The sequence below is a fragment of the Carettochelys insculpta genome, chromosome 11 (assembly GCF_033958435.1).
Source record: "Carettochelys insculpta isolate YL-2023 chromosome 11, ASM3395843v1, whole genome shotgun sequence".
NCBI classification, from domain to species: domain Eukaryota; kingdom Metazoa; phylum Chordata; order Testudines; family Carettochelyidae; genus Carettochelys; species Carettochelys insculpta.
This window is the reverse complement of record NC_134147.1, coordinates 15,045,097-15,052,893: the sequence shown is the minus strand read 5'-3', so window position 1 is coordinate 15,052,893 and position 7,797 is coordinate 15,045,097.

The window sequence follows — 7,797 nt, the reverse complement described above, 5'->3', positions numbered from 1 at the left end:
CTATCAATGACCTAAAGGTATGTGTGTTACTGAAAAAGAACTTTCCCACCATTCTTCAAAGGGAAGCAGCCGAGCTGGCTTTTATATTCAAATTCGGCACATTAACACATGGTTTAAATCGTGATGGGAACTTTCTGAGTCACTATAGGGGCTCGTTTGCATACTTGGCTCAATCTAATTCTTGACCTTCCACCCCCACCCCTCCACTCTCTGATTTGCTCACCTTGATTATCTTTTTCTGATTTGTCCTCCTTGCTTACTGTTTTTGGTTCTCTGTGCCTTAAATATTGAGTCTGTTCTGGTCTGGCTACGGTCTGAAGAAGTGGGTCTGTCCCACGAAAGCTCACCTAATAAATTATTTTGCTAGTCTTTAAAGTGCTACTTGACTGCTTTTTGTTTTGATAGTGTATACACTAGCACGGCTTCCTCTCTGTTATTATTCCTTTACTGTGAGCTCTTTGGTAGTAGGACAATGCATATGATAGACATGAAAGATAAAAAGTGTTGTACTAGAAGCTAGTACTAATTTTTCCTTATGTCTAAATTAGGAGAGTAAGCGATCATTGCAGTAAGACTGAGAAAACCCACAGCCTGTATATCAATGCCAGGAAAACAATAGTGCACTTTGCCTCTGAAAAGTCACTACACTGAAACAGGAAGCATGCTGCCAGTTTAATATTAGCCTGATGACTGATGGGAGGAGTGGTATGATTACAAATATTGTTTGGGAAATTTTTTTTTAAACTTTTCTCCCCCCACATCCTCCCTCTGTTTAAAGAGATATTCACATTTATAATGCTACAAACATTGGCATGGAGTCTAATTCTATAGTGAATTTAGAATGCTAGTCAACAAAGGACTGTACCTAATACATATGTGTGAGCTGCTTTCAGGGCCCTGGTCTGTGAAGTACATTGGCATGTGGAAGATGAAGAGCTTTATTACAGTCCTGATGTAACATATGAGCTGTGTCTACACGTGCACGCTACTTCGAAGTAGCGGCACTAACTTCGAAATAGCGCCCGTCGCGGCTACATGCGTTGGGCGCTATTTCGAAGTTAACTTCGACGTTAGGCGGCGAGACGTCGAAGTCGCTAACCTCATGCGGGGATCCGAATAGCGCCCTACTTCGATGTTCAATGTCGAAGTAGGGACCATGTAGACGATCCGCGTCCCGCAACGTCGAAATTGTGGGGTCCTCCATGGCAGCCATCATCTGGGGGGTTGAGAGATGCTGTCTCTCCAGCCCGTGCGGGGCTCTATGGTCACCGTGTGCAGCAGCCCTTAGCCCAGGGCTTCTGGCTGCTGCTGCTGCAGCGGGGGATTCATGCTGCATGCACAGGGTCTGCAACTCGTTGTCGGCTCTGTGTATCTTGTGCTGTTTAGTGCAAGTGTGTCTGGGAGGGGCCCTTTAAGGGAGCGGCTGGCTGTTGAGTCTGCCCTGTGACCCTGTCTGCAGCTGTTCCTGGCACCCTTATTTCGATGTGTGCTACTGTGGCGTGTAGACGTTCCCTCGCTGCGCCTATTTCGATGTGGTGCTGCGCAACGTCGATGTTGAACATCGACGTTGCCAGCCCTGGAGGACGTGTAGACGTTATTCATCGAAATAGCCTATTTCGATGTCGCCACATCAAAATAGGCTACTTCGATGTAGGCTTCACGTGTAGATGTAGCCATGCATCTGTACTTCTGCAATTTCTGTCTAATACCTCCTGCTGTTGTGGTTGGATTACTGTTTCTTACATGGACAGAAGAACCCAGGCCTGGAGGGTAGAAAAAATGTTGAGAGACACAGACCAATATAAGGTTTTAAAATACAAGTGGTTTGAATTCAGTGTGGCTACCTCAAAAGATCTAGAGACTCAGGTCCCATATTAATTTACAGGCCAAGTTCAGCGTGGACTGTGGCACTATGAGCTTCCCCACACTGCCCCTGCCAACTTGCCTCACTTCTGATCATCAGGGCTGCAGGAATTGTCTGACCCCTGTGGCACTTCAGTCCCTGTCCACTCTGCTAAGATTAATGAGCACAGATAGCTGGGGAGCATGTACTTGGTTGCTGGGTATTTGTTTATCATGTTTAATTAGATCCTGTTTTTCTAACAAAAATCTTGGAAATCTGGGGTCTTAAAACAAGAAACTTCTATGTTCTCCTTTGCTCAGTAGCAACCCCTCACTTCTTCCCAGCAGGGGGCACTACTGCAGCCTTTAGAAAGCCATTCACCTCAAACCTCAAGGAAAGTAGCAGTGGCAGCACTTACAGCTGCAGGATGATACCTGGCCACCACCTCCAAAGCCTGGTGGATGGCACCTGCCCAGAGGGTGGGTGGGTGGAGGAGACAGGTGCACTGTTTCTTGGGCATTTTATGTATACACACAACAGGAACTTAACCAATTTGAACTGAAGATAGTTGGCACTAAGTGCATTTACCCCTGCCTTCCACAGTGCAAACTGATTTCTGGGATCAAGTGATGGTCTAAATTAAAATCCCAGTTATAGAGGTTTGGGTTTCAGTTCCTTGAAGAGTGATGTATAATCCAACTCAATGCAGGCCAGGAGGAGTGGAGACAAAAGGTCCCTGTATATCATCTTTATGCCCTCTCCCCAGTGCTGGGGCTAGTTCAGTCCAACGTATAAACCAGAATTGTTTCAGAGGCCTTCCCGGCAGCTGGGCACACTGCATACACCCCACCTCAAGGAGGGTGAGACTGATGTGGTGCAAAGCTAGGTGCTCTGGCCCTATGCCAGGAAACCCTTGGGTAGCTAGTGAGTCCAGGTGGCCTTGTACCACCAAACAGAGAGCAGCTGCAGCAGGAGCCAGCATGTTTCCTGAGATGAAACATCAAAGCTGCATTTGAAAGAACATGGGACAATCTCAGCTTTTAAAAAAATTTTCATTGTAATAATGTTTCACAAATTCCCCTGCACGGAATTTAGGGCTAAAGAAGGATTCCACGGGGGCACCAGGACTAGCACTATATTAAAATGCAATTGTACATATGTTGTTGCGGTACTGCACGTACCGTTTCTAGTTGGGAGCGGGGATGCTAATGCAGGTTCTCCGCTATCAGTCTTGGAAGCCACACTGTGGAGTGATTTGGACTCACTAGCCAAAACTGGATGCTCCAGAGTCCAAAAAAACAAAAAATATTTGGATAAAAGTCTGGTATCTAAATTGACTCAGGATCTTCGTCTTGATCTAGCACATGGACAGGACCTCAGGTATGTGGAGGGCCCCCTTCTAATGGGAGGAATGGAAGGACTTGAGCTAATCAGGCGGCTTAAGATTATGTGCTTATTCTGAGCTGAAGCTCTGATGAAACTGTAGCGACAGAGCAGGGTGACCAAATAGCAAGTGTGAAAAATCAGGGTGGCAGTGGGAGGTAATAGGTGTCTATGTAAGGCAAAGCCCTGAATATCTGGACTATCCCTATAAAGTGGGGACATCTTGTCACCCTAGCAGTCTCTGAGAAGAAAGCAAGCAGGTCTACTTAGGCCAGACTGTCTTTGCTGGGGAAGGCACAGTGAAGGCAGGAAGTTGTGCAGCCTGGACATATCATAGTCAAAGGGGTGAGATGTAGTTCTCTATCCAAGGAAGAGTGGAAAAGAAAGAAACGCTGGGGAGCTTGAAAGCCTGAGAGTGTCCTTGCTGGACTATTGTGGGGGAGAAGAACAGGCCTGAACTGTGGCATTTTCTAGGGAAACAATTTTCCACATAATTGTCTTTTTCTACTAGGTCTCGGTAGCAGCAGTGAAAGCCCTGACAGAATGTCACAGTACTTCAATCTTTGTGTCTATTCAGTCTTTGTCCTCTCTGCTGAAGGTTCAAATCAGAGCACAAATTCAATAGTAGTACCTTTCAGCTGATTATGAATGCCTTGGGCCACATTCAGATCACGTGTTTAGAGAAGGGGTTTGTGTGTACATCTGCTCCAGAGCATGCTTCAGAATGTTTCTTGTGAATATTTCACTCTATGAAAAGGATGGGTTTGCTGGGCATGGATTTGTATCTGTTCCATTGCTTTGTGTGAACATTCTAGCAACTCAGTTTGACAACGAGAACATTTACACTAATTACACGTTAGAGAACTTTCATATCATTAGCTAACCAATGTTTCCTCTTTGAGGTCATACATTCAGCTCAAACCAGAGTGAGCAGAGATCAAATCTTTTGCTTACCCTCCGTGGCTGTTTGGTGCACTCAGACTAGTTTTAAGTGCATGCAAAGCCCTTCACAGAAATTGGTATGACTGTTGGTACTCTCAGGAAACAGGCCCAAAATCTAAGTGTGAACATTCTTAAAAATCTAAACAAAATGGAAGCATCCGTGCCCTAATACTATTTTGCCCCTATCTAGTGTGGGCAACTGTCCTGATTATATAGAATTAGTTGGGATATTCAGGGCTACCTCCCATGCCATGTCCTGATTTTTCATAATTGCTGTCTAGTCACCATACCTGTATCTGACATGGTAAACGTTATATTTTCCTCACTCATTTAAAAGGTTATATTAGAACTCGATTAGTTTTCTTCTATGCTGTTATACTTCTTACAGGTGCAATACCTTTTCTTCATTTAATCTACAATTATTGTTTGGAAATTTATAACTGGAGGGTGGGACAAATCATCCTGAAGAGGTTAACTGACCCCCGCTCCAGTAAAGAGACATGTATTAAGTAACACATCCCATAAATACAAATTAGCATTTTAGCTAAATCAGGTATTTTCCAGGAAAATACATATTTTGATAGATTAGCACTATTTATATAGTTTTAAAGAAGGAAAATACTGAATTCAAGCACTTTGGTCTGACCTCATGAGAAAAAGCCCCCCTTCATGTAAGTTAATAGAGGGAATTTCTTGGCTTCATGAGGTGGCAGGAAGTTGTTTGTAGGACCATAGGATCATGCTCTCTGCAACGCAATACAATTTTCTGGGCTTCACAGTTAGCAAATGAATTACTAGAACAACGATCTTGGTTGGAAGACAAATAAAATCCAGTACACCACTTCCCCATCCTTCTAGTCTTATGTCAGGAGAGAAGCCATTTGTTAGATCATAATGTGGGCAAGGGCTGAAGTTGGGGGAAAAGTTATGACACTTTACAGATATCATTTTCCACTCCCACAGTCTCTGCAAGCCCTGTGCATCTGGCTCACAATCCCACTGTTGTCATCTTGCCAGGCTCCTTGTGTCTTATCTAGTCATGCTATGGAACTAATGTTGTAAAACTGCATCTGGAGGGAGGAAAATTCCTTTAAGAGGCATTTCAATTTTCAAGTAACTCTCCTCTGCACCAGCCAGCATCTCTAGCTTTCTACTTCTTGTACCACTCAAGGCCACATCAGATGTTTTCTGGATCAGGTCCATGGTGGTCAAGACCTTTGTCTAGCAGCAATGATGTGCTTTGCTAGTTCATCTTTTCACCTTCATATCCATTTATAAATGTGCAAAGGAAATGTCAGCGTTTAAGACAAAAATAGCAAATGCTTAAGTGCATATTGTAATGCGCTGGGTGTATTTTTTTGTGAGTATGATACAAACTTTGGAGTGTCTTTTTATAATGGGTCACTTGTTATGCGGTAAGATTAAAAGGGACTGTTAAAGCAAGCAAGCAGGAAAGGAAAATCATTGGCCCAGGTAAGGTGCATCCACAGATACACTCAAACACAACAACAAGGTTTTATGGGAAGAGAGAGATCAAAGGGAACAATAAACTATTTCAGGAGAGAGGGCCTGGAAAAGAAGGGGTGGGAAGAAGTCATTAGCATGTGGAGAGGCCAACAGACTGGAGCTGCAGGCAAGCTGACAATCTGTAAACAGGGCCTAATTGTCTAGGCCAAGAACAGGTAAGAGATTTACTAAGAGCCATGCTGTTAGGCCTCCCCATGCTATTTTTAACCTATGCCTCTGAATGCTCAATTCCTATTGTTAATATTAATCAGTGCTGTTGGAGACGTCTGTGTGGTCCCTGTGTGTTAACCCCTAGCCACAGCTCAGGGTCCAGACTCCTGTTCGACAAGCTAAAATGATCATGGCTGCTATCCAGAGATTGTAAAACAGGCCTTGGTCTAAGCATGAATGAACTGTAAAATTCCACCCCAGGAGACATAGGCTGTGTCTACACGTGCCCCAAACTTCGAAATGGCCATGCAAATGGCCATTTCGAAGTTTATTAATGAAGCGCTGAAATGCATATTCAGCGCTTCATTAGCATGCGGGCGGCAGCAGCGCTTCGAAATTGATGCGCCTTGCCGCCACGCGGCGCGTCCAGACGGGGCTCCTTTTCGAAAGGGCCCCGCCTACTTCGAAGTCCCCTTATTCCCATGAGCTCATTGGAATAAGGGGACTTCGAAGTAGGCGGGGCCCTTTCGAAAAGGAGCCCCGTCTGGACGCGCCGCGCGGCGGCAAGGCTCGTCAATTTCGAAGCGCCGCTGCCGCCCGCATGCTAATGAAGCGCTGAATATGCATTTGAGCGCTTCATTAGTAAACTTCGAAATGGCCATTTGCATGGCCATTTCGAAGTTTGGGGCACGTGTAGACACAGCCATAAAAACCCAAGGCTTGGCACTTGTGGGAGTGTACTCAGAAGCTATGAGAAGAGATAGCAGATATTAGCGTACACAAAAAAGCACAAAGTGTCTCTGTCACTTAGATTGAACTCTTCTGGAAAGGTTACTTTCTTTTTTTTCTCTATGCTGCTAGGTGTCTCAGTTACTCAGCTACACTGTAATCTAATTTTGGAGTCTCACAAATATTACCCAAGGTGCATCAGAGCAGAAGGCCCAGACAGTATTCCAAGGATAATCACAAGGCTCTCTCCTTTTACATTTCCTCATTTGTGAAGAATCTGCGTCACGTGAAACCTAAACCATGCAAAGTACCAAGAAGAGACTCTCCATTAGCCAAGAGCAGCAGAACTGTCAGCAGTTTTCATTTGCAGGAGTTTGTGCAGACCTTTCCTTTGCATCCCTTGACTTCTGCTCAAGTGTTTGAGTGAACCCAAAATTCAAAGAGAAACTTGGCCTTTTATCCCCTGGTTTCATGTGGAACCTCCAAGAGTCAGCATACCCGTGACAAGCTACAGTCAGTGTCAGAGAGGTAGCTGTGTGCTCATGTTTAATATAAACAACTCCCTGTAAGATGTGGATTTGAACCCAAGATGGTGAAAATTTGACAGAAATCTCTGGTGCTTTTTATTCCAAGGAGCAAACAGCAAGCTCCAAAACACAGAAACTAAGCAAGATGACTCTTACCATTACCCAGGGCTTTTCAGCCTGCATTCTGGTCAGCTCAACTGCCTGCAGGGGAGTCAACATACTCTCTGGGCTGCTGGGCAAGGCATGGAGGTGAAGGGGCTAGCCATGGGCTCTCAGGTGTCTGTGTGGGGGCAGTGGGGGCAGGTGCTGGGGGCAGCCAGCCTACAGCACCACACAGAGTGTACCACACTGCACCCCCAGCCCCTCCTGCCAGCCGTTAGCACAGCCCAGGATGTGCTGCTTGATGCTCTGGCTCTGCCTTTCTCACCCCACTGTTGGAAGGCCTGGCTGCCTGCCTATTTCTTTCTTGGAGCATTACTGAGCTCCTCCAAGGCACTGAGAATTCGGACTATCAGTTACCAGGTTCTCTGCACCTAAGTCACTTCTGGCCGTGCTAATGCTTTATCTCAGGAGCACCATTCGTGTGACTTTGGAAAGGCTGCAGATGCCCTGCCCAGTTGGCACAAAAGTCCCACAGGTCCTCTCCCAGCATGCTGAAGATGGTTCCCTGGGCTCAGTTGGGATCTTGACAGAGTT